The sequence below is a fragment of the Nicotiana attenuata genome, unplaced genomic scaffold (assembly GCF_001879085.1).
Source record: "Nicotiana attenuata strain UT unplaced genomic scaffold, NIATTr2, whole genome shotgun sequence".
Lineage (NCBI taxonomy): Eukaryota > Viridiplantae > Streptophyta > Magnoliopsida > Solanales > Solanaceae > Nicotiana > Nicotiana attenuata.
This window is the reverse complement of record NW_017679201.1, coordinates 1-9,238: the sequence shown is the minus strand read 5'-3', so window position 1 is coordinate 9,238 and position 9,238 is coordinate 1.

Here is a 9,238-nt window from a genome sequence, read left to right as displayed (position 1 = left end):
CCGGCCCGAGTAAGCCCGTGGCCCGTGAGGCTTGACTGAGGCTGGGCCGGCCCGTGGGCCTAATAAAATATTTATTTAAAAAATAAAAAGTATACTGTCTTTAGAGATAAAAAGTCAGAACTGGATCTTTACTAAGAGGAACCAAAACTTATCTTGAGAAGTTTCAAGAGATGGATGTTATCATGTATTGGAAGGACCATTCTAGAAAATATCCCGATCTTTCAATAATGGTGCGTGATGTACTTAGTATTCTTATTACCATTGTAGTATCGGAATCAACCTTTAGCATTGGTGGCGTATTCTTACGAAGTACAAAAGTTGCATTTATTATGAAAATGTCCAAACACTTGTTACTACTCGAAATTGGCTGCACGGTTTTCCCAAACTCAAACTGGTAATATTTTTTTTTATGTGAATTTAAATATTATTAAATTTTAAAATTTAATTATTTTTAATATTTAACTAATTAATATTGCATATGAATTGTAGATGAAAGTGAAGATATTATAACAACGTTGTCACAAGCGGATTCAAATGTGTTTGATGAAGATGATGTGTTGGATATCTCATAAGCATCATGAACATTCTCTTGAATAGTTTGTTTTAAGTTTTGACTTTCAGTGAATGAAATATAGTCTTGTCTTTTACTTTTTTTAGTGTTTATTGTGATATATTGGAATAATATAAAAAGTTAGTAAGTTTTGCAAATTTTTTCCAATAAGATATTTTTTAACTTTTAAATAATTATCTTTTTTTAGGTCAGAACTTAAAGAAAAAATATAAAATTATATTTTTAAAAATGATGGGTCGGCCCGTGAGGGCTCGCGGCCCACATAGGGCTGGGGTGGGCTGACAATTATAAGGCCCATCAAAATGGTGGGCTAGCCCAGCCTAGCCGTCAATTGCTAAAGACCGGCCCATATTGACAGCTCTATCGAATCGCATTATTTTGGCTGTAGCCTTTTCGTGACCGTAGTCTTTAGATGGCCATAGCCTTCGAGTTTTTCACTTGGACTTGTTTCCCAGTAACTTTCCGAACTTGTTCGAAAAGTTAGTCCCCGAGTAAACTGGCCTTGGCCTTCATTTCAAGGGGGTGCCTCTTTGACGTCTTATGAATCCGATTTTTCGATGACTCGGATGTATTGACTGTGAGTGACAGTCCTGGGGTATCTCGGGGTGCTTTGGCCCGTGAGCCGCTTCCCGTAGGATTGTAAGTGTAGAGCTCGTATGAGACACAAAGTATTTTTGATATAACCAGAATGCTTCTTTAAATAGTTGATACATGTGTACATGTTTTGCCGTCGGGGCTCGACTATTCTATATGGACACGGTTCGTTTGACCGTTTGGCCCATTACAAAGTTCTCCTATCGAGGCCCTCTTAGGCGTGAAATATCCCGAAAATTTAACCTCCGAGGGTGATGCCCCCCAGTATTCGAGGTTGATCAAAAAGAAGCCTTGAATACTTGTTGACTGTTCCTTAGGTAGCATATAGGTGTTGCCTCGTTAAAAACCTTGCCGGTAAAACCCATTTGGGATAAAACCCGATCTAAGGGAAAAAGAGTGCAACGCATGCTTTCAAACCCAAGGCCTTCGAGTTGAAAAATGCCTCGATGTTTCCAATCGAACATCTCAGCAGTAATATCGCTTGAACATTGATATATTCCAATTGCTTGGTAGTTGCTCGCCTTCCATTGTGCTGAGTTTGTAGGATCCTTTCCCTATGACTCCGAGGACACGGTACGGTCCTTCCCAATTGGGACCTAGCTTCCCTTCGTTTGGGTCTCGAGTGTTAAGGGTGACTTTCCTTAGGACTAAGTCCCCGACTCTAAAATATCGAAGGTTCGTCCTTCTGTTGTAGTACCTTTCGATCCTTTGTTTTTGCGCGACCATTCGAATTAATGCGGCCTCAGGTTTTTCATCTAGTAGTTCGAGAGAAGTGTTCAGTGCTTCGTGATTTGAGTCTTCGGTGGCATGCTGAAACCTGGTACTAGGTTCCCCGACTTCGACTGGAATCAAAGCTTCGAACCCATACACCAAATAAAACGGGGTCTCCCCCGTGCTTGACTTTGATTTTGTCCGGTATGCCCATAGTACTTCGGGCAACACTTCTCTCCATTTCCCATTTGCATCATCTAACCTTTTCTTCAAGTTTCGAATGATGGTTTTGTTTGTGGACTCGGCCTGACCATTTGCACTTGGGTGATAAGGTGCTGATAGGATCCTTTTGATTTTATGGTCCTCGAGGAATTTGGTCACTTTGTTGCCGATGAACTGTTTCCCATTGTCACATGTTATTTCTGCGGGTATCCCGAACCGACATATGATGTGGTCCCATATGAAGTTGATGACTTCTTTTTGTCTCACCTTCTCGAAGGCCTGCGCTACAACCCATTTTGAGAAGTAGTCAGTCATAAATTAAATAAATCTAGCTTTACCTGGCGCCGTTAGTAGGGGGCCTACGATGTCCATCCCCCATTTCATGAATGGCCACGGGGATAGGACCGAGTGGAGCTGTTCACCGGGTTGATGGATTATTGGTACAAATCTCTGGCATTTGTCACACTTCCGAACGAACTCCTTAGTATCCTTTTCCATGCTATCCCAATAATACTCCGCTCTGATCACCTTGCGAACTAGAGAATCTGCACCGGAATGGTTTCCACAGGTGCCCTCATGGATTTCCCGTAGTATATAATCGGTGTCCCCGGGTCCCAAACATACTGCTAGTGGTCCATCGAAGGTTCTTCTGTACAACATTCCATTTTCATCGAGTGAGAATCGCGCTGCTTTGGCTCGAAGTGTTCTTGACTCTTTTGGGTCCGCAGGGAGCTTCCCATGCTTCAAGTAATCGATATACTTATTCCTCCATTCCCATGTTAAACTTGTTGAATTAATATCTGCATGACCTTCTTCGACCACCGACTTCGATAGCTGGACGAAAGCCCCCGGGATTATATCGTCTTCTTCGACCGATGACCCCAAGTTTGCAAGTGCGTCGACCTCGCTATTTTGTTCTCGAGGTACATGGTCCAGTGTCCACTCCTTGAAGCGGTGCAATGTCATTTGATGTTTGTCTAAGTACTTTTGCATAAGATCGTCTCGGACCTCGAATCTTCCGTTTAAATAATTTACTACCAAAAGGGAATCACACTTTGCCTCGATGACCTCTGCTCCAAGGCCCTTGGCTAGTTCAAGACCTGCAATCATGGCTTCATACTCAGCCTCGTTGTTAGTCAATTTAGAAGTTTTGATGGATTGTCTAATAACACCGCCCGTAGGCGGTTTCAAAATGATGCCGAGCCCGGATCCTTTCACATTTGAGGCACCGTCTGTGAAGAGGGTCCAAACCCTGATGATGTACCCATTTTTAGCAAGAGTTCCTTCTCTACTTCGGGTACGAGGGCGGCGCAAAGTCGGCCACGAAGTCTGCAAAAATTTGAGACTTGATAGTCGTTCGAGGCTGATATTCGATATCATATCCTCCAAGTTCGATGGCCCATTTGGCCAATCTGCCCGATAATTCGGGCTTATGCAAGATATTTCGAAGAGGGTATGTAGTCAGTACACATATATGATGGCATTGAAAATATGGTTTTAATTTCCTAGATGCGCTTACTAATGCAAGGGCTAATTTTTCCAAATGTGGGTACCTGGTTTCAGCATCTCCTAGGGTCCTACTCACATAATAGATAGGAAATTGCGTACCTTTCTCTTCTCGAACCAACACGCCACTTACCGCTACCTCGGACACGGACAGATACAAGTAGAGTATTTCATCCTCCTTTGGAGTATGGAGCAGTTGTGGGCTCGAGAGATATCGTTTTAACTCTTCCAAGGCTTGCTGGCACTCCGGGGTCCATGCGAAGTTGTTCTTCTTTTTGAGTAGGGAAAAGAAGTGATGGCTCCGATCTGATGACCTCGAGATAAATCAACCTAGGGCAGTTATCCGTCTGGTCAGCCTTTGCACGGCTTTCACATTGTTTACTACGGTGATTTCCTCGATGGCTTTGATTTTATCGGGGTTGATCTCGGTACCTCTGTTCGATACCATGAAGCCCAGGAACTTGCTCGAGCCGACTCCAAAAGCGCATTTCTCGGGGTTGAGCTTCATGTTATACTTTCTAAGGATGTTGAATGTCACCTACAAATGGGTCAAATGGTCCTCTGCGCGTAGGGGCTTAACTAGCATATCATCAATATAAACTTCCATATATTTGCCTATTTGATGTTCGAACATCTTATTAACTAGACGTTGATATGTGGCTCCTGCATTTTTTAGCCCGAAGGGCATTACATTGTAACTATACGTACAATACTTTGATGAATGAAGTTTTTTCCCTGTCCTCCGGGTTCATTTGAATTTGGTTGTATCCGGAGTAGACGTCGAGAAAGGTAAGAATCTCGTGGCCGGCCTTAGCATCGATCAAACGATCGATGTTGGGCAATGGGAAAGAATCTTTGGGTCATGCTTTGTTCAAATTTTTGAAATCTACACACATTCTAAGCTTTTTCCCCTTTTTAGGGACTACTACTATGTTAGCCAGCCATTCGGGATACTTTACTTCCCTGATGGATCCTATTTTGAGAAGTTTGGTTACCTCTTCTTTGATGAATGCATGCTTTACATCGGACTGTGGTCTCCTCTTTTGCTTCACCGGCTTAAATATGGGGTCGACACTTAGTCGATGGGTAGTTATCTCTGGTGGAATCCCTGTCATATCTAAGTGGGACCAAGAGAAGCAATCAATATTATCGATGAGAAATTGAATGAGTTTTTTCCTGAGTTCGAGGGTTAACCTCGTCCCCAGGTGTACCTTTCATTCTGGAAGATGCTCGACTAATATGACCTGCTCGAGTTCTTCGATCGTGGATTTCGTCGTATCTGATTCCTCGGGGGCAATAAAGGTTTGGGGGATGAGGAAATCTTCTTCTTCGTCCCCAGCCACCTGTTCATCGAACACTTGTCCCTCGGGCTCAACCGAGGGCATGGGTTGTAATTGCTATTTTGCCACCTGCTCGTCCTTCAATTTTTCTGACGTGGATGGTGCCAATACTGGTGCCAAGTCGTGTACTACAAACATCTCCTTAGCTGCATGCTGCTCTCCATATACTGTTTTCATGCCATCCTTCGTTGGGAACTTCATCATCTGATGAAGGTCGATGGCACCGCCCTCATGTTGTGGATCCACGACCTTCCAAGAAAAGCATTATACCTTGTGTCACCTTCGATGACATGAAATTTGGTGTCTTGTATGGTCCTGGCCACATTGACTGGGAGGATGATTTCTCCATTCGTTGTTTCACTTGCCATGTTAAAGCCATTCAAGACCCTGTCGCGCCCCATTATTCTCGCGAAATCGGGTTTATGACATTTGGAGGGACAACTCGTTCCTCTTGTGAACTGGGTCTTGCATTTGAAGAGTCGCCATCTAATGATTTATGGTGCATTAGGACACCTTATAACTAAACTTGGATAACAAGAGATAGGGTAAGGGCTTTGAAATTATCCTAAGGGGAAGGTGTTAGGCACCCCTCAGGATCCACTAATGTGGTTCCCGGCCAAACAGTTATTGTGAATTTTGGGTACAATTAACAAATAAGCAGATAAGGCTCAAGTAAGAGAGGATTTCAATTCATAATGGTTTGAAAGTAAACAAATTGGAAAGAACAGTTAAAGAGCCGATTTTTTTTAAAAAAAAATAAGGAGTTACAATACTAAGAAAAAAAGAAGTGAAGAATAAAGGGAGGGGGGTCCTAGGTTTATTAAAAATATGGATCACCCCACACAATGTCCGATAATCACTCCTCAATGAGGGGCTACGCGTGACATTATCGCGTGGTCATCATATCCATATCTACCATTCCCACCCCGTTAAGGTATTAAAGCGCAGATTGGTCTCGATTACTTATTGCATGCTATTACCCGTCCCAATACTATCAGTCCCGGAGGCACTTAGGACTACCAGTCCTAAAAGGGAGGGATCTTAGGCTTGTTTGAAGTTTCAAAGGTAAAAATTTTAAGGCGACATACGAAACACATACTGCATGTTTGGGTAAACATATAAGCAAACAAAGGCTCAAGTATACCTCCTCAAAACAAACACATAAAATAGCATGTCTTGCACATACTGCTTAGGTCTAATTAAAAATATCAAAGACGAGGGAGAGGAGGTTGTTTAGGCAGACTAGTTTGATACATGGCTCAGATAGGAAGTCAGAATCAGACTTGCTTAATGATTGTGTCAGTTATTAATTAACGAAGGCGAAATTAGTTTTTATCGGTCGTTATCACCTAAGGCTTGCCTAAGTGTTTGAGCGAGATCCTATAAACGTGATATCTATTACTGATTCAGAAATATAGCAAAGCAACATTGTTTTAAGACAAATGATTCGAAATTCTTATAGGCATGACTTCTATGCGTTACTGATTTTAGGTCCTCATAGACATGATACCCAATATTGCATGTGAGCAGAAATGAACAGGATTATACTTATGGACCCCTATAGACATGATTTCTATATGTAACTGATTTTAACATGTTACTGGGATATATCCTTAAAACATGATGCCTAATATGAAGAAAATTAAAGTGAAGCCCTATAGGTAGGTTATCTAGGTGTGATATTAAACAGGTAGAGTAAATGAATCTCTATGAGCATGATTTCTAAATGCAGTTTGAATTATGCAGAATTAAAATAATCCTATGAACATGGTTCTAAATGTGATTGAGTATGCAGAATCAAAATAGTCCTATAGGTATGGTTTCTAAATGTGATTGAGCATGCAGAATCAAAATAGTCCTATAGGCATGATTTCTAAATGTGATTGAGTATGCAGAATCAAAAGAGTCCTATAGGCATGGTTCTACCCTTGGCATGCATAAATACCCAACCCTTTTTCACTAGCCAGCCCCAGTGTTTATTACAAAATTATTACAGACCCAGTAATGAATTACATCAAAAAATAAAAGAAAGAAAATTACAATCAGAGGAAGCCAGATTCCTGACTTCCTTTCTGAGTTATGGGCCAAACCACTTCAAATGCCATTTGTTTCAAAGCCTTTCTCAAACTTGAGTGTGTCAGAGTTCCCTAAGGGCCTCAAAGGGACCCCGGTCAGTGCTCACACCCAAGTTTTATAACCAGAATAGGGACAAATGCAGTGTGGAAATGCCAACCCCCATGCGTCCAATTTCAGAGGGAGCTCATGGGTCCCAAGGCAAGGCTCACATGAGGGGGGCAGAACTTAAGTCTAGGAAGATAGTGCAAGTGTAGAAACAGAGCTTTAAGAACTAAGGAAGTAAAGAAGGGGAAAGAGGTGCTGGGAAACAGCTAGTAACACTTCAAACAAGTTGATAATTTTACACCAAAGGGGGCAGGGGATTAGGAATCCATTGCAAGGGCCTACATACTTAGGCATAGGTCAATTCAGGGCATGCACAGCAATAGGGGTGCTGTCATGCTTGTAAATCAACCAGAGCACACAACATGTAAAGGTGGCATAGAGGTTATGATCCTAGGAGGACCAAGTTTGAATCATGCTCAGCAATATTTGATGCTGTCATGTCCCAAACAAACCATAATTATCAAATACATTGGGGTAGGGATTTAGGATTCATAACACATTGATTCAGAATAGGAGAAAGGAAATTACAGCATGCTAAACAAAAGTACTGAAGCAATAGGCAGACAAGAATGCAAGAACATTAAGTAATCATGTTGTTGTTGATGCGGAAATCTTAACTAGAACATACCAGTTCAAAGAAGCAAATGTAGTAAAGAAAAGTAGCATGACTTTTGAAATATAACTTTGATTTTCAACCAGCTAAACAGGCCACAGTAGAAGCAGTAGAGCAAGAGAGAGTGTTCTTTTAGTGCAAGTGAGAGTTCAGAACTAAGAATGATCGTCTGTGTGCTAATGAAAGAGCAGGATATTTATAGTTTAAAAACAGGTAGAAAATAAGGCAAGAATCATAGTTCAGCAGTAATTATGGAACTATGTACTAATTAAAATCAAATTAGTATAAGGACTTCCTTTAATTAAGGAGTCAAATAAACGGTAACATGCGAATACTAGATAAGGAAAGAAATCACATAAGGCTGAATATAACCCATAAGGAAATATTTTCAGCATAGTACAAGTACTCAATATGCAATAAGGACTAGGTTCATCAGATCCTAGTCGAGGACATGTCGGTAAGAATCAAGTACCAATGTAACCAAGGTAAGGGAACCAATCATATTGAGTAGAAAAGGTAGGGATCGAAAGTTTAAAGGAAAGTGTTCAAATTAGACCAAGAAACAGGGAAATCAGTAAGATGAAACAAGGAAAGAATCAATTACTTAACACGAGTGCAAAAACATCAGTCCAGAATTGGAGGTCATTCAAAAAGGGAATTCGGCATATAAATAGAGTACATAAACATGCGAGGCCAAACTAGGGCGAAGAGAAACAACATGCAATAACAAACACATAGTCAGTAGACTATGAACATGGAAACATGGTAGTCACCTAGGTCAACATCATTAACTTAGTAATAGGGTATCAGAAGCATGCAAAGGGTCAAGTAAAGGCCCTTCTGAAAAAGTACATTCGAGTTTCAATGATTGCAAGAAACCAAATCACATAAAGCAACAGATGAAGCAGCTTCAGAAACCCGAATAGGCCCTAAAGAAATGAGGGTTTTTGAAACCAACCGAATTCAAAGATGATGAACAAGTGAATCACACAACAAATATTCTCAGAACTCGAATGAACCCAAAATTAGGGTTTTTCAACACCAATCGAGTCTGGAGATGAAGCGCAAGTAAATCAAACAAATAATAACAAAAATAGATTAAGAAACCTCATAAGAAATTGAGGCCCTTAACATGCAAACTCAAGTAGAAGAATGACATAAGAAAACACACCAAAACATGTCAAATAACTTAACAGAAAACCTAATTAGAAGAAATAAGGGTTTTTGAAGGTAGAGTTTTAAAAGAAATTTTGAGAAAATGTTTAGAAGTTTAGAGCAAGCACAGGTCTGAAATAGACCTAAAAGAAATTGGTAGAACCTTAAAGGTTAGGGTTTCAGAAGAACCCCAAATGGTGAGAAAGGCTTTGAAAACCATCGATCTAAGCAGGAGAGTCCAGAGTCAGACTCGAATAGCCATGGCCGGCCGGAGCAAGGTCAAAGATGACCGGAGACAACCATAAAACTGAAATCGACCAAAGTCTGGACCAAGTTTTCCCAGGT